This window comes from Rissa tridactyla, chromosome Z (genome assembly GCF_028500815.1).
Source record: "Rissa tridactyla isolate bRisTri1 chromosome Z, bRisTri1.patW.cur.20221130, whole genome shotgun sequence".
NCBI classification, from domain to species: domain Eukaryota; kingdom Metazoa; phylum Chordata; class Aves; order Charadriiformes; family Laridae; genus Rissa; species Rissa tridactyla.
In genome coordinates, this window is record NC_071497.1 from 74,106,946 (window position 1) to 74,128,952 (window position 22,007).

The 22,007-nt window shown below is 41.2% G+C and overlaps 1 protein-coding gene across 6 annotated transcripts in view; it reads left to right on the forward strand.

Annotated features, from left to right (window-relative positions):
• PRLR (prolactin receptor) overlaps positions 1 to 22,007 on the forward strand; it is a 148,268-nt gene that overhangs the window by 48,447 nt on the left and 77,814 nt on the right. For 3 of the 6 annotated variants that reach the window (XM_054186525.1, XM_054186527.1, XM_054186523.1), the window contains exon 1: positions 7,372 to 7,582. The exons of 1 other annotated variant lie outside the window; for it this stretch is intronic. The gene's annotated coding sequence lies outside the window, so the exon portion shown is untranslated. Of the gene's footprint in view, positions 1 to 6,362; positions 6,477 to 7,371; positions 7,583 to 22,007 lie in introns of those variants that run through there. 2 more of the 6 variants (XM_054186528.1, XM_054186526.1) reach the window with 1 other exon arrangement.

Consider the following 22,007-nt stretch of genomic DNA (forward strand, 5'->3'; position numbering starts at 1 on the left):
ACTATGCCCATCACTCATAGTGCATAAAGAAGGGAGGAAAAACCAAACAAAAAAAAAAAACAAACAAAGAAAACAACAAACAAAACCAACCAAACAAACAACAAACCAAGAACCAAAACAAAACACAGCAGAGAAAAGGATAGCTAAGTGAAGATTAATTATTAGTAATTATGTCAGTATTAAACTGATCAGCTAGAATGCTTTTAGTAGACTGATGGTCGTTATGTGATTTCTGCTGGCTAAAAAGTATGATTCTGGTCAAAAGGTCAATCAGTCCCTGCAGATAATCCTGAATAACAAATTATTTCGGTTGAAAATGATTAAGTGGAAAATAGTATAGCCTTGATAAGGGAACTATATCCAAATTTCCCATTTGGGATCCAGCTATTTTTTTCACTGATTTCTGAAGGATCAGGTAGTTAATGATGGCAGAGACCTCTTCTTTCAGGCTCACTGCATGGAAGAGGTTTGAGAATGTCCACGTGTGGGAGGAAAAGATGCATCATACCTCCTGTTGTCATTTCTTGATTTAAACTCTGCTAAGCACTGTTAGAAGAACAGTCATACTGGGTTAGATGAAAGGTCCATCTGCTTCACTATCTCTTCTTCAGCTGTGGACAATAAATGTTACTTGGGAAAGAGAATAATGTCAAGCAAACATATATTTCTGTTTTATAAGGTAGTACACTAATCATTCAAGCTAAGGCAAAATACAGAAGCTTTCTCGTTAAGCTAAAGAATACTCAATAGGCAATGAAATACTACTCACCTACAACATATTTCTACACAACCATTGTTCAGATGTTAAATAAGACAGCAGTATTATTCTTAATGATCATAAAACATGATTTTGAATAGCAATATATATGTTTTTGGAAGTGAGCATTATTTTCTATTTCATAATGATTTAATACACTTATTGGAAATAATTCTTAGGGAAGAGTTTTATTCTACTATAGACACATCTCATAATATGATGTTTTATATCATATATATGGAAAACTCATAACACAAAAAGGCAAAAGATTTTTTAATTTAGTTGGATAGCACAGCTGTGAGGCCCAGAGGAGCAGAGACCTGAGATTGTTCTGGAGCAAGGAACACGAAGAGATTCAGGCTCACTTCAGAAAAGATCTTGGAGCAGCTGTTCTCCTTCAGTCAGGGTTGAATTTAAACATCACTCAGGAGGCACTGCTCTTGGCCACAGGGCTCACGCTGATGGCCATCAGTGGAACAGCATGGGGAAGTACATTAGGCCAAGTTCATAATTGAACAGAATACAGTCAGAAGAAATCTCATCATCATTACATAGCTCTGCCTCCTACATATTACATACTTTATTGATTTCACATATATCTTCCCGCCTATTTCAACAACTTCTGATTTCTTTAGGGACCAAATCACTCAAGACAGAGTTCTAACTCTTTTGCATTTGAAGATGCTAAAAAGTAAGAACATAAGGAGGGCAATACATAAAATACACTTTTACAGCTAGTGCTCACAAGGCAATCATGAAGTTAGAAATTAAGCATTATTTGTGTTTAGTGTCTTTTAAAAAGCTGTACCTGCCTTACAATGATGCATGGGACCATTTCGTAGAGTACTGTAAGAGGCTGAATCAATTTAAGAGAGATTGTAAGTAGCTAGGAGACCAGTCCTTTGAAAGCCTGTTTTTATTACCACCTCTTTTTCTATTCATCTTTTCAGACAATGTGAGGTTCTGTTGGACATACTGTGTTGATTAGATATAGAGTTTTGTGGAAATGCATTCTGGTTTAGAAATGTAAGTAGGCTTTTTGTAACAGTAAAAAAATCCAATAAAAAATGACTCATATGATAGTGTCACTTTAGTTATAGATCAAAGAGATGAAAAGAGTTGAACTCTGAAAGAGTTTGCTGGTCTGTAACTTACTACCAGTAAAGAGAAAGCATGTTATTGTATAAATGCTACTTTGTGTTCATGGCATCATTGCTTATCAGTTACATTTTATGCTGTTAACCCAGTATTTGTGTATGTGCATCTCACATCAACCAAGCTGTTGTGATACAGAAATATTTTTGTTTATAATTTAAGCAAAACAAAAAATCAGTCAGGATGAGTATCATCTTTATTTCATGAATGTTCCCATGAGAAGAAAACATATTTCTACATAATAGATTGAGTTTACTGTTTTTCCCTTTCTCTGCATGATTAAATTGGAGGGAGGGAGTTTTGGACACAGAAATATAAGAAATAATTAATTGAAATACAGCTAGTGGGTGTGATCCCCATTCCTTCCACCACGTTCCAATTTTTTACTAATTTTCCACGTTTTACCAATAACCATAATTAAACTACGTGCCAACTGTGAGAGAATGAGATACTCAGCGAAGGCATCCATGAAAGCTGTGGGTTTGTTACAAGTCCACAATTAAAAGCGATAGGAACATCTCAGAAATTTCTTTAGGAGGTAGTCAAGTGATCAAGCTTGGCTTAATGAAGTAGGAAGCTGCCACATTGTACAATGATCCCATCCAAGAAAAAAAGACTTATTTTATCTGTGTCAACAGATAAACTCAGCTGAATGTGCCAGCCTTGTACAGCTGAATATGAATCTACAGGAGTTTATAGGGCAAGTGATAGAAGAATTAGATAATATTACACTTAGTATTCAGTCTGTATTAAAAAATAGATCAAAGTATTTCATATGTATATTGGACATCATGAGACAAGGATAATTCCCAAAGAACAGTTCTCAGTGATGATGGGCATATTCCTTATGTAAATATCACAGATGTGCTTACCATTTCAAAACGAAAATAAACATATGCAAAAAACTTCTGTAAAACTAGAAGATCTGGTTAATTCATTTGTTCATTAATTCATCCAGGCCTCATAAGATTTTCAGTTTTCTTCAGCACAGTTAGAACTGGTTAGGTCTTTGCATTGTGTGTACCTCACTTAGTAGGAACCCAGTGGCCTCTGTTATACCAACGCAGATAAGGAGTTGCACTGGCAGATGGAAGCAAGCGTGGTAGGTGGAATACTTTGTCACTGGTTAAAGAACAACTTTCACACGAGATAAGAAGTGGCCTCACTTCTGGCAGGAGTCCTGCCTGCCCCAGCCACACGGCAGGCTTACCTTGGAAAGGTGTCAGGTCCCTCAGGACCAGGCAGCCCTCCCTTCCTTTGCCACTCCCGGTCACACCTGCGCTACGGCCAGGCCCCCCGTGACTGCCTGGCTCCTGAAGGCTCTGTGCCTGCTTGCCAGTGTGGCCCATCCATACAATCCAGCCATTGTGTGACCATCCGCTACGTGTTAATGCAAAGGTCATCAGCATGTCTGAGGGTAAAAAAACCTGGGCGTTTCTGTGGCAAATGGCAATTTATCTCGCGTATCCCAGGAACAGGAGGGCAAGAGCATGGTGCCCTAAGTGCAGGCTGCCGTGAAGCGCTGGGGAATGGTTACGGTGGCACAAGGGCCTGGCTATTGAAGAGATGGTGGTTCTGTTTGAGAGGTGCAAAGGATATGTGGAATAGACTCCCAAATGTAACGGCTGGAAATGTGGTGCGTGTTAAGGGCAGATCTTGAAAATAAGCCAGCATCCGTGCTGTTTGTCCAAGACCAAAAATCCAGAAACAGGGAAGGGCTGGACTTTTGATGACACACAGTGAAGGCAGAATGTCCTGGACTTGCTGGCTTTGGGGTACTTCTGCGTAAACGAGAAGGCACAGCGTCAGCCACCAGCCCATCATAGGCCTTTCTCAGACAGCACGGGATACGGCTCTGTCAAAATGGGACCCACCATGGGCTAAGGACATCCTGATCCAGGGGTCTTTGCTGTACTTCTGAGGTGAACCTGACGTGTGATGAGGAAAGGAGCAGGACTTTTCAGGCACATGGGTGACGTGAGGGTGAGTGAGCGGCCATGGCACCCGCCATGTCTTCTCTTGTATGATGAATGTCCTGTAAGTACATTTTGTCTGTCTCACATCAGAGGGCTCTGGCTGCTGCATCTTCACAGGAGGTCATGCTAAGGAAACTAAGCAGCAGCAGAAGAAAATAGAAAATACCATTCTCTCTGCAGTTCTATGGATTTTTATTCCTGTTTTATGTCTTGTATTCTTTCCTCTGCATTTGAAAACAGAGCCTTGCCCTGCTTGCTTTCCTCTGCCTTTTTTTTTTTTTTTTTTTTTTTTTTTGCAGGGAGCGGGGAAGAGAGGGACACACAGCCACAACCCCTATACGAACTGTTACTCCCCAAGGAAATCTAGAGGTTTTTTGTAGATAAGGGCTGTGGAAAAGGGAAAGACAGATTGCAGTCTTCTCTCATGTGCCCTTTCAACCTCACTCCCTGACATGCTCCTTTTAGCATTTTTCTCACCTGTAAAGCCCTTTTCTGAAACCTTATTTCTTCCTTTGACTGCTTCCTCCAAATTCTGTCTTCTTTCCTGCCTTTCTCCCAATCCTACGTGCTTCCTGTTGTAACTATTTTACTCTTTTGGAGGGCAGTGAAATTCTGTTCTGCCTAAATGTCAGAAGTCTGACGGAGCTCTGATTCAGAATAACTTCACTGAGGTTGGTGAGGTTATATTGATGCAAATATCATTATATTTGAAATAAAGTTAGACCCTTGTTCCCTTAATTTACCTTCCTTTCCATAAATGATCTGTTTACGTTAAGGACTGCTGTGTGGAATTCAGTAGCTTATTTTAACAGATTCCAAACTTACAAACTTTTCTAAATAAATCAGCCTCTGGAAATGAAGCTATTATGCTTGTAGACCAGCCACAGAGGAATCTTTCTCTTCTGAGTACAGGGGCATTTTAAAAGCCTGACTTAAACCAGATTTCTAAAATGGATACAGGAGTTACGTGACATGGGATGAGTCAAGTTGATAATCCCTTTCAGAGACCAGCCAAACTCTATTTCAGAAGTAGCTGTGCTTTTTTTTATCCTACTGGAAGTCTACTCCAATTTTTCATGCTCCAATGGTTAGTATTGTCTAGTTTATCGCCTGATTTTATTTGTGTTCTGTTTCTATCTGTTCTTTTTGCTCCAGAATTGTCCCTCAGCCTAAACAGCTACTTGGCTTTTCCAGTGCTTACTCTCTTTTGTATTTATAGACATACATTACCTTTACAGGGACAGGTAAGTGCCTGCTCCATTTTCTGCCTCAGTCTTTACTTTGCCACATTAAACCAGCCAAGTTCAGCCAGTCACTTTTTAATAGGTAAGATTTAAAACCTTTACCTCATCTTGGTGACCTTTCTTTTCTGCTGTCCTAATTTGAAAGAATCTTTCTTGAACATGGATGACCTGTGTTCTGTGCATATGAGATCTTACTAGTACCTTAAAATATTCTCCTTAATCCAGTGCTCCTAGGATCACAGTTGTCTTTTCTTGGCAGTGTTCCACCGGCGACTGAGTGTGCCTGTGCAGACTTGCCTGACTGGCTTGAATATTGCTGGTGGTGTAGCCACAGGCACACAGTGCTCATTAAAAGCTGAAAAAAACTAACTCAGAATCCTGGGGAAATTTAAGAACTAACTCACACTGCACTGCCTGGTGCCACAGTTTCCAAGGTTGCATTACGTCAGCTAGCTATAAACTGGATAGCACAGGTATAAATGTTGTTCTTGTTACTGATCTCGATGATAGCAGATCTCATCCCTCATCTTGCCTTTCTCTCAATCATTAGTGATACAGTTTGTGTTCTCCTTTTCCCATCAGCCAAATTCCAGGGGTACAAGGCCTATTTTTGTTAGGATAAAAATGTACATGCAGACCTTAATGTTATATGCACCTCTTACAGAAATTAACATCGTGATGGTGTGGGCAGTACTTCTTAATTCACCTTCATTTTGAAAATCTCTTTTCCCTCCCCTCCCCATTTTGATCTCCCTGTATTGAGCAGAGGCAAGCAGATGCAGAAAGAAAACAACCAGCCACAGCCTGCTACATCTTTTCCGGCTGGTGAAATACCTGTTAGGTTCTACCTTCTGTTCCTTTTCTCATTTCTGAGGCAACAGCATCTTTTCAAGCACGCGTTCCCTATTTACCAGGAGCAGTTTCATCCCTTTCAAAGCAGAGAGTCACTGGTGGAATTTGCTCAGTGCTGGCTGAACACTGTGAGCATGTGATCAATTTTAGGGCATAGTTTTATGATACAATCAACCGAGTCTTTACTGCCAGCTATGCGTTCCGTTCCCCTATCGCCAGCATTTGTTTGACCTCAGAGTGAGCCAGTTCAAAAATGTACAATAGGAGGGGGGAAAAAGGAATTGTCTTCCACCAGTTCAGCTCCCTAAACTGTTTTAACATGGGGTGAAATGGGTAACACAGCACGCAGGGTGGATGGATGGAAGGGAGCAAGGCAGGTGGAGGGGCAGAGTGAAACTGTTCCTCTCCGCAGCAGCTGGCAGTTCCCGCAGCCCCAACCACGCTGCAGAAACACACCTGAAGTTTTATATCTCTGCATGGATAGATCACAAGGTATGTGTTTCTTACTTTAAAATGTTTGCCTGTCTTGCCAAGGAACTGATTGTTTGAAATAGTCTGCAGAATGCCCATCTGGTCACAAGATGTGAACAATTCCGACCCTGATTAGAGAGACTTGACGCTAATAGCAACCTGATATCCACACAACAGAAATCTCACTTCATTATGAAAGAGAATGTTCTTGCTCAATCTTCTTGCTTAAAAGAATTTTCACTACACATGCATGCATTTTATTTTCTATTCAGTTCACTGGCATGAATACAGAAAAGATTAAAAATGTGATTCAATGAAAGCATTAATAAGAATATGCAGTATGTCTTCAGTTAAGTACAGGTGGATGACTAGTGAATAACTAAGTATGTTGGTAAAATTCACAGCCCTATTGCATAATCTGAAACTCTTTTCAAACCACAGGAAAAAGCTAGGGAAGTTACAGAAAAAGATATTTTTTTTTCTTCTGTTAAGTCAGCTTTTTGATGTACACTGAACACCTTCCATTCTGTTGCAAAAAGAATTTATTTTTTCTGCTATTCTAGAATATAAAATGTGCATAAAGAGTATTATGGATGCAGTTTAATGTTGAAGGGGTATTAGTTTTCCCTTAAAAAAAAATAATCCTAGGCAATAAGCATTTAGAAGGAGCCACAGCAACCTGTAGAGTATGCAGCTGACACTTAAAAATATTATTTTTCTGCTGATGCATTTCTACGCTCCAGAGTACACCTCTCACCTTTAAAGCTGTCGCACTCCAAACATTGCTTGCACTGAAGAGAATCACTGTTTTGCCTCCAGCAAGGAACGTAAGTGTTGCAAGACTGACTCCTCCTCTAATGGGGAGAGCATGCATAAGTACACAGAGTTGTATTTCTCCTAGAGCTGCCAGGCTGAATGTCTTGCAGGCAGAGCTGTAAACCTTACAGGGTTTTTCTGTGTTTTATCTTTCTACTTTTGGGTCTTCTACAACCTCCTCCCCTCCCCCCTTTTTTTTTCTGGATTCTTTTTTGAATATAAGTGAAACTTTCAAATCCTGGATTTTGACGTCGTTCAGGAAGCATTCATGAATTGACATGGGTCAACATACTTTTCGTTACCAGGCAAAAGTAAGTACTGCAGTTAAACCTGTTCTTAGTATATCTTTACCTGACTATAAAGGGTTCTGTGTCGCTGTACAAAGGACAGAGTAGGCTGTAGTTCTATTAGCAGAAATTAAAGACTTACCAAAAAAGTAAAATCAGTTCAACTTAATATGGTATGCTAAATCTTGTATGGCTCACATTCTCCAAAAAAAAAAAAGAAACCCCAAACATTTTTGCTTGTTGGTCAGTGGTCTCTGTTTTGAAATACTGAAATAAGCTGGACACAGAGATGCCACTACTATACATCTTTTAAAAATGACATTCAGGATTGCATTTATTTTTTTAAAGCATTTTTAATGCACTTGTTAATATTGATCTCATGATATTGTTTACATTTACTGAATATTTCTGTCATTCATTAATGAAAATATGCTGGTTGAGGAAATAAACCCCCTGGAGCTCCCATAACAGCCGTCATATCTTCCACTACCTAATGATCCTTAGCTATTATTTTAGTCTTCCTGTGTTACCCTCTCTTATGTTTGCGTATACATTCAGGAGTTACCAGATCCTGTTGTGTGTTATTATCTTAAGAATTCTTTGTATTAGTATAGACTGGCAATCGAAGGCTGAGGGGAAACAGATCCCTGAGAGAAGGGAAATAAAAAAAAATCTGGTAACCGAGCTGGCAAGGAGTAAAGAAAACAGTGTGATTTGATCCTGAGAGCATCTTTTTAGCCAGTTTTCCCTGCATTCTGTTGAAACGCTGTATCGTCATCCTCTGTAATATTTTCACTATTCCAACAGGCACCTGGGAATTCATTAATAGTCTGGGAAGGGAAGGGGAAATGAATACACAGCTTCTTTTGCTATGAATTCCCTCTAGAGAGCGCAGCAGCCTGCAAAACAGCGTGCAGATTCTGTGCCCGTATGAGCAGCGTTAAGCTCCCTCCTGCAGAAACGCTCGGCTGCAGCTCTGAGCCTTCCCTTGTGGGGAGGGCTGGCTCGCTGTTACCGAGCTGAAGTGGGCACTCCCTTCCCCAAGGCAGGCGGATGGCTTGCCCAGGCCGTGAACAAGTTTAAGCAACAAGTAGTGCTGGGATGTCCCCGTAAAGAATGCAGACATTTCCCATACGCGCGCTTTCCATGGCACCAAGTGTATACGCAGAGCCTGTGGCATGACTGCGTTACCCGTCTCCTGCGATGAAGTAGAGCCTCGTTAAAAAGTCTGACACAAGGGTTTACATCTGCCCTCGTTTGGCGTGAAGCTTGCGGATCCAGAAGGAAAACAAAATCTGGAGAATAGTATAAAGGAACAAGGAGCGAAAGCTGATACGTAATGCTAGCAATTTTTGCGTGGGTAAAATTGAACTGGAAACCTTCCAGAGTACATTTTCTTGTGAAAGATGTGATGGTTTTACAGGGCAACGTTTTCCAGTGGACTGAGCTCAGAAGGGTAATTCAGGTCTCTTAATTTTCATCTGTCTTTTTGAGAAGGGATTTACATGGTTTTAAGCTATTTCCATTGGATTATCATGTTTTGCTGTTGCCCAGCTAAAGGTCCTTTTTAAATGTGTCAAGTTTTTGTGGGTCCAGCTGAATTAACAACTGTAGCAAATTGAAGCTGTGCTATGAGAAACAGGGCGCTCGGGAACAAAAGTGGCTTTTGAAAGCGCTGGCCTTCATTTAGAGATTGTGGAAGTTTGACTTTTACACACTCCATACTGCAGTGAAGCAAATGGAGTTCAGCCACTTCCTTCAGCTGCATTAGTTTCAGTCCAAACTTCCAGTCTCCCGGGCTTGTATTCTTCACTGGAATTAGACACAGGTTAATTACAGGCTCATGAAAGAATATAATTTTGTCTTGTTTGAAGCTAATATTCCAGACACTCAAATTTAAAAACTTTAATATGTTTTCCATGTGTTCGTGTTCCTGCATTTACATGTATACACATCAATACACTTTTTATCCTGCAGGTAGGATTTTGTTTGGGTTTTGTCACAAACTTTTGCTATGCAATACCCTTCTTTCAAAAATCCACTGCACCATGAAAACTTTGGTTTTCTGTGGCGTCAGCTTTAGCACCAGTTTTGGCTCCCATTTATTCCTTCGGTAGAGCTGCATTTTAGAGAAGTTGTAGGATTTCACAAGGTGGGGTCAAAGAGCAACTCAGCCTGAACCATAGGTTCTTTGTTGGACTAATTAATTGGACTAATCTGATGCTCTCATAACTTCACTCGCAAAGACTTTCTCGTTGATCTTTTCTTGACTGGTCCCCTACACTTCTGGGGGGATGCCTTCATCCCCTGGTTTGGTCTCCATCCTTGTTTAGCTGTGAGGGCTGTCGCATTTACCCTCAGCCTGGCTCTGAGTTAGAAATCTCCTGTCACATGAATCCATACTTACTCCTGCTGTATGGGCAAACTAGGCTAAACTTCGTTCATTTGAGGCTGATCCTAACCCTTTTAGAGAACCAACTCACGTTATTGTAATATCTTTTATTGATGGGTCAGCTGTAGCTGTACCTATTCTGCAATCTTCCCCCCACTCCAAGTTATCACTGTGGACCAATTTAGTTAAACATTATGAAATCAAGGATTCAAGTATTTCCATGAGCTAAATAATGAGAGAAGGAAGGTTTCTCACTTTTGTGCCCTTCCTGCTTCCTATCTTTTTTGTTGCCTGGCCTTACTGAAGAGGTCATGACCTCGCTTTGGGAGAATAGTATCTTGCAGTTCTGGTAGATACCAGTTGGTAATGGTTCTATTTAACATGTCCTTTAATCCTTGTAAAAACTTACCTGCTAAGGAACTTTCATATCCAGTGGACTTTTTATACGATCACTCTTTAGCCCTAGGACTTCATCGTAACTTCCAGTGGAGCCACAGCTAATTCTGTTGGTAAGACTATCTTTGCAGACAACCTAATTGGACTTTCATATAACTGATTTTTCAGTTCATTGCCAATACAGAAAATTATTTTTAAAGAAATTGAAATTATCAGGTTTTCTTCATTGTGTTTTGGCAAAATGAAAAGACAAAACTTTAGGCTCAACAAAACATCCAGCTAATGCTGACTAATCTGAAAGAAAATAATTTCATTTTAAAGCTTTTTTTTTTTTAGAATTGAAGTGAATTATGAAACTGTCATATTAAAAATGTAAAAGTTTTCGTCATAAAAATCTGTGATGACTGATTTCAGTATTTCAGAATATTGCTTAGATTTTCTTTCTCTTCTGAGACACTTCATTAAAATTGTTACAGCTTATTTAAATGTTTCAGCTCACTATAGTTTGTGTGTCTGGATAAAAGTTCTAAAAAACTTTCCTCAGTGTAAATTAAATCCCTGCTTTTCCTTTTCTAAGATTTACTATCCATTTTGGTATCGTCTGGACCAGTACAAACTTTATTCTGAGAATCTTGTGACTACTTTTCAAATTGCTCCTCGTCTGTTATGAGTAGAAGGAATACCGTCTAATCGCACAAGTACAAGGACTTTATGAGACTTGCAGCTGTTGCAACCACCATCAAAACCTTTCTCCCACTTTTTCAAGTGTGAATATTGATAAACACCAGAATGATCTAGTCATCTCATCTTACTTGGGACATCGCACCCTACTTATTAGGAATTACAAACTCTTACTGGCCTTTGGAGTTCAGTCAAATTGCATGGCAGTTTTTTACGGCTGGTCAATGTAAGCTTTCTTAAAGAATAATTCAGTTCATAGTGTATAGCAAGTACTTCACATTGCCAGAAGAAGCCTATGCTTGGTAGAATTCTGCACTGATGGTGATGTTTTCTGTATGTGCTATATTCTTTTGGAATTTTCTCTTGCAGTAAAAAAGTTTCATATTTTGAGTTACAGGATAGACGGTGACCTTGCGAAGGTTTGGTTTGATCTTTATTTCAAAATAAACTGTGTAGGATGTTTCAATTGAAGATTCAGAAGAGTTTGGATCAGAATTCAGGAAGCACTAAGCCATGAAGAAATGTATATCAGTTTCTGACTATATGACTAAGGAGTCTAGTTGTAATGACAGTGATTCATCTGAAAGCAGTATCGGGAGGTTAAATCTGGGAAAGAGTACAATAAGTTAACTTTTACTTAAAAATAGATGTCACTTTTTCCATCAAATTCAAACAATTCAACTCAAACTTTATTTATTTCAAGAGCATTTACTAGGATATACATTAAAGTGACTAGAAAAGGGAGAGAAGAGAGACAAGTTGAGAGACAGAACAATCAGTTTACGGTATTCAAAACCACGGCTCACTGCCGTGGAACAGTTCAGGGTGAGATCTGCAGTAGTTCAGACTTTGAAAATCCTCTGTAGGACCACAGATTCGCTTTTGCAAACTGCTTTATTGTGCATATTTTTCCATATTTCACTGAAAATTGTGAAATTGGCAGGTAAGAAAAAAATATTTAAAAAAAACATTGCGAAGATACAAATCAGTGTAAATCTCAAAGCACTTACTTGTTTCCATAGTCCCGGCTTATACCGTGGGCATGGGGAGGGATGGAGTATTCCAGAAGTATTTCAGAATAGTACTTAGAACCTGCTTGAATAGGAACACTCACACGTCAGCGTACTGAACATGTGGAGAACGCGTGAAGTGTCTGTGAGGTGCTGTTGGATGCACTCCACAACACACTCTGTGGGGCAGCCTGAACCTGGGCTACCCCTTAATGCAGGAACCCTATTACTGCCCTACCGGCAGCTTGTACGTGCCCAGTGCCTCTGTGTCTCTGCCTGATGGCCTTTCCTACCGCATATACCCCCATACCTCGCAGCAGCATATGACCAACCAAGCGGAGGGGTCTGCTTAGACACCTTTTAGGCCAGGCCGACATAATGCACCAAAAAGGAGCTAGGGGGTTATTTTACATTTCTAAAAGTCCACTAGATTGTTTTTTTGTTTTATTTTTATTTGGAGGAGCCAGTGGCACTCTGCTGTAATTTTGTCGTTTTCTCTTCCTGCCTCACTCTAGGTTGCTGAATTAAAAATGTGAAAGAATGAACATTTAAAACAAATGTTAAAAATACAGTTTTCTGAAAGGTGTCTGTTATTCAGGGTTGCACTTATGTGAGTCTTATTGCCTTTGTATATAGGTTAGACTATCATTATGATCCCTCTAGCTTTACAGTTAATGGTCTCTGAAAAGATCTCATTCAGCACATTTGTTACATCTAGTATCGTTTGTTTTCCTTGTCTTGAGAAATTTTCTGATCTCCTGATTTTCATCCCCCTGACAATCTGAGGTAACCAGAGTTTTTTTAACATAACAGATCTCTTAGCACATATGTTGTTCCCTCAGGGTGAAGTCATTCCATATTAATACTACTTTTAAATTGTCACATTTCCACTTCCACTGAACATGTGATACATAACGTTCCCTGCAAGCCAGTATGTACTGGTTCATCAAAACAACCAATAAACTTGGCAGTGATAATATCTGAAAACTTTCAGATCTCTAACTGGAGGAAGAACAATCAGGAGGAATCATACTATAAAAATGGCAGTTTTATCACTAGGGAGGGAATAATCTGTTTGATGAATAGCATGTTTTGGATGCTTCCATATGGTGTGACCCTCTTCCTTGGAGGAAACAAGAGATGGCGTTTGGAAAAGCAAAGATGACTCGCAGCCAAATCTACATCTGCACACAGCTTGATCCAAAAATTCAATTGCTGCAGTTGCTACTTCCTCACTACTTAACATTAGCTGGGAAATCATGACAGTTCAAGGAAGCCAATACAAAGAGAGTAGGTTTTTCCTTTAAAAGATTAATTTTACTTAATTGGGATGCAAAGAGAAAGTAAAGAACAATACACTTCAGTTACGATAGACCAAAGTCATGTGCTACGGTGGTATGAAAGGTAGGTAGATCATGACTGTGTGAATACAGAATAAAAATAGCAAAAATATCACGGAATCACGGAATCACGGAATCACGGAATCTTCAGAGTTGGAAGGGACCTCTAGAGATCATCTAGTCCAACTCCCCTGCTAGAGCAGGATTGCCTAAAGCACATCCCTCAGGGCTGCATCCAGGCGGGTCTTGAAAATCTCCAGAGAAGGGGACTCCACCACCTGCCTGGGCAGCCTGTTCCAGTGCTCTGTCACCCTCACTGTAAAGAAGTTTTTCCGTGTATTTGAACGGAACTTCCTATGTTCTAGCTTGTGCCCATTGCCCCTTGTCCTGTCGCTGGGAACCATTGAAAAGAGCCTGGCTCCGTCCTCCTTAAACCCACCCTTTAGGTACTTGTAAACATTAATCAGGTCCCCCCTCAACCTTCTCTTCTCCAGGCTAAAGAGTCCCAGCTCTTTCAGCCTTTCCTCATAAGGGAGGTGCTCCAGTCCCACAATCATCTTGGTTGCCCTTCGCTGGACTCGCTCCAGTAGTTCCCTGTCCCTCTTGAACTGGGGAGCCCAGAACTGGACACAGTACTCCAGTTGTGGCCTCACCAGTGCAGAGTAGAGGGGGAGAATGACCTCCTTCGACCTACTGGCCACAGTCTTCCCTATGCAGCCCAGGATGCCATTGGCCTTCTTGGCGACAAGGGCACACTGCTGGCTCATGGATAATTTGCTGTCTACCAGGACCCCCAGGTCCTTCTCCTCAGAGCTGCTTCCCAGCATGTCCGCCCCTAACCTATACTGGTGTTTGGCATTCTTCCTTCCCAGGTGCAGGACCCTACACTTGCTTTTGTTGAACCTCATTAGGTTCTTCTCTGCCCAGCTCTCCAGCCTGTCCAGGTCACGCTGGATGGCAGCACGGCCCTCCGGAGTGTCGGCCACCCCTCCCAGCTTGGTATCATCAGCAAACTTGCTGAGGATACACTCTGTCCCCTCATCTAGGTCATTAATGAATATATTGAACAAAATTGGTCCAAGTATTGACCCCTGAGGGACACCACTCGTTACAGGCCTGACAAAGTACAAAAAGTATTTTGTACTTAAAGTACAAAACCATGAAAGGTACATACTTCTAAGTTAAGAGTAAAGATTAGTTTTAAAAAACTTTAATAGAGAAATTACCTATTAAGATGGAAGTTTTAATAAAGTACCAGGCACTAAACTACTAAACTACCAGGTTCAATGACAAGGTCTGGGCATCTGAAGGTAGGATCCTCATGTGGCCCCTTTGTTCTAAGTAATAACTATCTTTGTATATATAAAATAATTGGTTATGACCATGCCATTTTGCCTTAATATAAGGGAGATAAATAATATTTTGTTGTCTATTTGGCATTCAAGGTATTTCTTCTAATCTTCTCTCCAGGAAAAGCCCAACCTAATGTGTGTTGTGTCATCACTACAGCCTAATAATCATATATCTGCTTAGCCTAAGTAATGGCAAATTAATCCAAACTGCCTGTAATAATTACTAATATATGTTAAAATACTACTCACGTGTAAATGCTCTCTCTAATGATTATTATGTACTGTTTCCTAGATTATTTTATGTCAAATATTTCACTTCATTCCTTATTTGAGTGGCAACATAGATGCCAGTTGTGATTCAGGAAGATAAGGAGAGGGTGAAGAAAGGCTACAACTGAGGGAAACGTTATTCATGACAGTTAAAGAAGAACTTTGATACAAGATGGTGTGGAACCCATTCCCCCACCTTCTGCTGGAAGACCTGCCCCTTAAAAGTCTGATGACCATTGTCCCCAGAAGCCCTTCCCCCTTTTCCAGCCATATGACCCACCTGTCCCAGAAGTATATCAGATCCCTCAGGGCCAGAAAGTCCTCCCTTTGTCCATGAGAGTCACCATTTTGTCGTGGTGATGGCCAAACCCCATGTGATCTCACAACCCCTGTAATTGTTGACAGCTGAAACCCTGCTTTTTTGTTTTCCCCAGAAGCATGTCAAAGGCCCTCACATGTACATTTATATGTACAAATGCACACATGCATATATGTGTGTGTGTTTGTAAAGATACATATGAGAGTGTACAAAGTGTATAAATGTATGTTTATACAATTACACTTCTTTATAAATATGTTAAGTATTATAAAGTGTATAAAATGTTTAATAAGAGATAATGAAATTAAGAAAAAAATTAATGTAAATAGAAAGAAAATTAAAGAAAAGGAAAGTACAGCTGAAGGGTATTGGAGTGTGTCAGAGAGTGGGAGGCCATGAAAAGATTTGAATATGTGTTGGGCAAAGGGCTGTGAAGCAAACCAAGAGGACACAACCCAGCCCCAGCTCATCCAAAGAACAGACCAAAGCTGGGAATCTGACCAAGTAGCCTCCCTCAGCTACCTGCAAACCAACCCCATTACTGTACAGTATTACTGGGACAGTCCTTTGACTTTGTCCTGTGCTAGAAAATACAGGTAACCTGGCTTACTAAAGTACAAAGCCAGAATAAAAAACAACTTCACAGGAACATGTGTGTAGGAACACCTACACCCCAATGGGTTTTCCTAAAAAGACCATGTGCATTGGGAAGAAGATGGTTGGGGTGCGATTTTGGAAACAAAAGTTTGTTGGAGAGGGTGGGAGGCAACTTTTGCCTACATCTCAGTGTGCTAACAACTGCTTGTAATGCCATGGCAGGGGTTGTGCTGCGCACGTTCCCTCATCCTTACGTTGACGTGGGTTTTATAGCACTTTTTGAAAACATAATCCTGGCTGATTATATAGAAGACAGAATTTTTCTGTGAACTGTTTGTCTTCTTGCTTAGGAAAAAAAAAAAAAACCAAAAACAAAAACAAAAATGACAACACTTAAAAAAAAAAGAACCTCTTTGAAAGAAAAGGAACAGAAATCAGTTTTCTGATGTTTGTTTTTGTGTGTGCATGTAGTTAGAGGCATGTTACTAGACTGGAGCATCTTTTAAAAGCTATTTACTATGCTCCTGGGGAAGTGAGAAGCTTTGGGAGAGTCAATCCCTTTTCTGAAACAGCCAGGAGTACTGTTGATCTGAACAGAAACCAGGTGGCCACGTGGCTTGTAAACCAGGACTCTTACAACACAGGTAAGGCAGTGAGAAAGAGTAGAAGTAGCAGGTGTTTGTAGCGTATTCTAAACACAATAACAGTGTTAAGCTCATTTTAGTGGTGATGAACATACTATCCAAATGTGCTTGCAGTGTGACTCTAAAAGGCAGAATGGGTTCTGAATCAGCTGAGGTTTTTAAAACCGTTTTTGCTGCCTCAGTAATTACACACCAAGCAAGGAATGGGTGGTTTTAAACCAGGCTCTAGACAAGCTGTTAAAGTAGAATAATTTTCACTTCTTTGTTACTAATAATGTAGTAGAGGCCTCTGTTACAGACTGCTTTAACAGGATGCTAGAAACCAAGAAGTGGGGATGTTTTACGGCACACAGTTAGGATTTGCTACACTGATGTGTTAACTGGAGTTTATAATAAAGAGCTATAACTGCAGCTTCCACAGTGCTGTCAGAGTCAGATCTGTGGACGTGAAACTTCCAAGCTCTGCAAGGATTTGGAAAGCTGCATCTGGGAATTGGTATAAAATTAGAGTAAATATGCCTCCACTCAGAAAGGAAGACCATGTGAGGATGTCTAGAACAAAAGAAAGATTTGACAATGGTTATGAGCAGATGTTCACAGATAATAGTTGAAACTGTGAGAAAGGGTCAAATACCCATGTGCTGCTTAATAGACGACAGTCACCGAGCTATCGAGGGGACGTTTCGTTTCAGTGAACTTTAGAAATTGAAAACTGTTGAGGACAGAATCTACAAAATTGAAAAGTTTCTAGCAGTAAAAAGGCAAGGAAGGGAGAAACAGCTGTTTTTAAAGTGGTATTGCTGGCCCTAGAAATTTAACAGCTGGATAAAAGTCTCTCGTGTCCATGATGTTTAGCCGTTGGAGCCAGAGTGGGAGAAAAATAAGGATGATAAACTGTGGTTTTTACATCATGCTCCCCAATAATGCTTGCACCCCCACAAAACACCAGTTTGAACTTTACCAAACAGCTATTGAAAGCCCCTGGGAGCTGTCAGGCCAGTGGGAGGTGAGGTTAGCAGAAATACAATACCCAGACAGCTGGAGTAACATCAGTAGTGCTCCTGGGTAAGACATGGCATTATTCTTTGTGGCAAGTCCATTATCCATCCATATGCATATTACTGGAATGTATAACCACTTACTAGTTCCAAGAACAGAGCTTTAACTGTTGACCAGCCATGGTCTTCAATCCTGCAATTAGGAAAACAATGCTTAAAACAGATGAAAAATCTTGTGCTTTCTGTACAGCTGGGAAGCTAGCGATTTTTTTTTTGGAAACTTCTGCTGGGCTTGCCAGTGACAGTTTCCCTTTTCAGCTGACATGCCTGGAAGGTTTACCTTGGTCTACCTCTACATAAAACCTTGTTGAGCACCACCTGGTTGGAGATTTATTGGTCCCATTATGATGCTGTGTTCTGGCAAATGTTAGTAATAGTGAGATCATTACAGTGACACAGTACTAGGTACATTACCTAGTGAGGTAATGAGGTGAACCAAGCTCGTATCAATACAGGCAGCACTGAAATAAATACAAATGAAAACAAGCACAACTTACTTCACAGTGGAAAAGAGGCTGTGAAGTTGCATCTGCTGCACTGGGAGGTTCTGATATTTTAACAAAGCACACCATCATGTAGTAAAGAATAAGCAGTAAAGGTAGTAGTAAAAGAATTAAAAGGACCCCTCCTTGTACATGACTTTTTAAAGAGCCCAGGTGCAGTAGAAGGTATTCTACAGCTTCTTTTCAAAAGCTATATAATTTTTCTAAAGGACTTTGGAAATTATTAAACCACACATTAAAAGCATGGCTGAAAACATGGCCAAAGATTTGCTTAGTTGTCTCTCAGGCTGTTGTGGCCAAGCTGCAAACATCAGCAAAGCAGGAGGTCTCAGGGGTTGTCGAGTGACATGTCACAGCCCTGAAGGGATGGCCTTCCTCAAACCCCTAAAAAGAAATGGATGGATAGTGCCAGGCTGCATCCCAGCCACAACAAGAAGAAAAAGAATAACAAACCCTACTGAACAGTGGAAAAGAAACAAGATGAAGATGGCCTGTTCTACCACTAGAAAAGGGGATATATTTTAATAAGGCTCATTTTTGTTCATGGCTGCTCAATATAATGTGCCAAACCCAAACTGGATTCGTTTGAAGTGGCCCAGATGCAGACAAGCATTCAGAAGAGCTTCTTCACTGAGATCTTTCAGCTGTAACACAGTTTGCCCCCTGGACTTGAATGGGAAAGATTGTGTAGGTCTGAAAAACTGTGCTGGATCTTTGCTGCGAAATTGTTTAAGAAGAGTGAGTGAAGGATGAATTACTTGTTGGCACCTACTTTCAGCCAGCTGAATGTTACGTTAGGAGACATTCTGAGTTTGTAAGACACAGTGTGCTATGTAAGGTGTAGATGACCTGTAAGACGGATGTTGCCTTCAGGAGTTTATCTTCTGTCCTAGCAGGAGACACACTTACTGCTGCATCAGGTTCCGGAGAGCCATTCACATCTGAGAGGCCTTTTGGTAGGTGTAATCCCCTGCCCTTGTCATGCTGCACAATTTGGGCTTCTCATAAATCACAACCCCGCTATCATTTATCCGATGGATGTGGTCTTTGGGGCAAAACCCGTTAAGAGCTTTTCTTAGTGCCCCTACACATGTTCCTCTAAAGTAATTTTTGTTCTGGTTTTCCATTTTAGTAGACAATGTTGCCTGTACCTTGTAGCACAGCACAGAGTTCAAAGGCTGCCTGAGTAATACTGTATGGTGATCTGGCTGGTTTTTCAGCAGTCTTTTTAACCAGTGGTCTCCCATAACTGTATTTTCTTCTTATTTAATTTTTTTCTATTCATATTTCAGCTTTGTTAATTTCAGTACCTCTTATTAAGTGATCTTTCATATGTAAACTTTTGCAAATAAAAATTCATTTATATATATAAAAAGAAGTGTATGTATGCATTTATGCATATTTATACACTCCTTTCTGGATATATTTATAGGGATATTTACATAGCTATATATCATATGTATCAAGAATATATAAGGGCCCGTGAGAAGCTTCCAGGTGAGTAGGAAGGTGTGGTTTTAGCTGCCAAACGATTACAGGGGTGCGCTGAGATCACAGGGTTTGAACCGTGAAGGAGATGGCAGGAAGGGGCAGCCCCGTGCTGGGCCAAGGGAGGATGCGCCGCTCTCCTGTGCCGATGGGTTGGCCAGGGCATGGCCTCACCTGCGTCTCACAATGGTGATCTCACATTGGCGCGATGATGTTGTGTGGGGAGGGCTGACCTAGTTGGGGGGCAGGGGGGTGTAAGCCAGTCATGTGACTGGAAAATCTGGGGGGGTCTGGGGTCCCCTGGCAGAGGGCTCATATGACAGCGTCTTGCGTCAGGCAAGGGCGCACGTGGCACTTGCCGTGCCTGGGTTGTGTGAAACTGTCCCCACCCTTCCCAGAATCTAAAAGAGGAGAAGGGGGAAAGGGAGACCAGATATTTTCTTTAGACACCAGAATGCTCACCGAGTCAATTTCCTATGATTTACCAGCAGTCCTGGCAAACCTGGCAGGTCCCAGTAGACTGTTGGCTAGCAAACCATAGAATCACAGAATGTGTTGGGTTGGAAGGGACCTTTAAAAGGTCATCTAGTCCAACCCCCCTGCAGTAAGCAGGGACATCTTCAACTACATGAGGTTGCTCAGAGCCTCATCCAGCCTGGCTTTGAATGTCTCCAGGGATGGGGCCTCCACCACCTCTCTGGGCAACCTGTTCCAGTGTTTCACCACCCTCATTGTAAAGAACTTCTTCCTAACGTCTACTCTAAACCTACCCTGCTCAATGTGACGCCCATCCACAAGAAGGGCAGGAAGGAGGATCCTGGGAACTACAGGCCTGTCGGTCTGACCTCAGTGCCTAGGAAGGTTATGGAACAGATCATCCTGAGTGCCATTATGCAGCACATGAAGGACAACCAGGTGATGAAGCCCAGCCAGCATGGGTTCATGAAAAGCAGGTCCTGCTTGACTAACCTGATCTCCTGCTGTGACAAAGCGACATGCTTGGTGGATGAGGGAAAGGCTGCGGGTGTTTACCTGGACTTTAGTAAAGTCTTTGATATGGTTTCCCACAGCACTGTTCTGGAGAAATTGGCTGCCCATGTCTTGGACAGGAGTACTCTATGCTGGGAAAAAACCTGGCTGGATGGCTGAGCCCAGAGAATGGTGATGAATGGAGTTAAATCCAGTTGGCTGCTGGTCACAAGTGTTGTTCCCTAGGGCTTGGTATTAGGGCCTGTTCTCTTTAGTATCTTTACCAATAATCTGGACGAGTGGATTGAGTGCACTCTCAGTAAATTTGCAGGTGACACCAAGTTAGGTGGGAGTGTCGACCTGCTTGATGGTAGGAAGGCACTGCAGAGGGATCTGGACAGGCTGGATGGGTAAATCTAAGAGAAGAGAAGGGTGATACATACGTACAAAATGTTGAAAGTAGTGTTTCTTAGCTCTGCAGAGAGTCTGTTGTTTTGTTGCTTTTAGACTGCAAAAGAAGTACTTGGATTAAGTTGCAGCAAGGAAGATACAGATCAGATATTAAGAACATTTTAATAATAAATATAATAAAGCACTAGCCTATATTGCATAAGGAGATTGTGAAATTCCCCTAATTGGACATTTTAAAGAAAGATTAAGCAAATCTCAGGAATGAAATTGGCATTGTTAATCCCATGTTGGGGCACTTTGATCGCCTAGATGACCTCCTGAATCCTCTTCCTACTATACAGTCTATGGAGAAAATTTATGCATGAAATCATTGGCTTTCACATTCGTTGAAACAGGAACCATATCCTTTGTATTTGTACAGTGCACAGCAAAGCAATACAAGTCTAGAGACTGTTGTCATTGTAGAAGCTGTATAGCAATAATGATATCTCATCAGCATGTTGTGTTTGAACATAACTGTAAAACTGTGAGTCACTGTGCTATCAGTGATGTGGTGGGTTGACCTTGGCTGGATGCCCGGTGCCCACCAAGCTGCTCTATCACTCCCCCTCCTCAGCTGGACAGGGGGGGGAGAAAATATGATGAAAGGCTCATGGTTTAAGATAAGGACAGGGAGATCACTCACCAATTACCATCACAGGCAAAACCAACTCAGCTTGGGGAAATTCATTTTATTTGTTGCCTATTAACACGAGAGTAGGATAATGAGAAATAAGAACAAATCTAAAACACCTTCTCCCCATTCCTCCCTTCTTTTCAGGCTCAACTTCACTCCCAGTTTCTCTACGTCCTCCCCCCAACCAGTGCATGGGGACACGGAATGGGGGTGGTGGTCAGTTCGTCACATGTTGTCCCTGCCACTCCTTCCTCCTCACACTCGTCCCCTGCTCCAGCATGGGGTCCCTCCCATGTGAGACAATCCCCCATGAACTTCTCCAGCATGGTTCTTCCCACAGGCT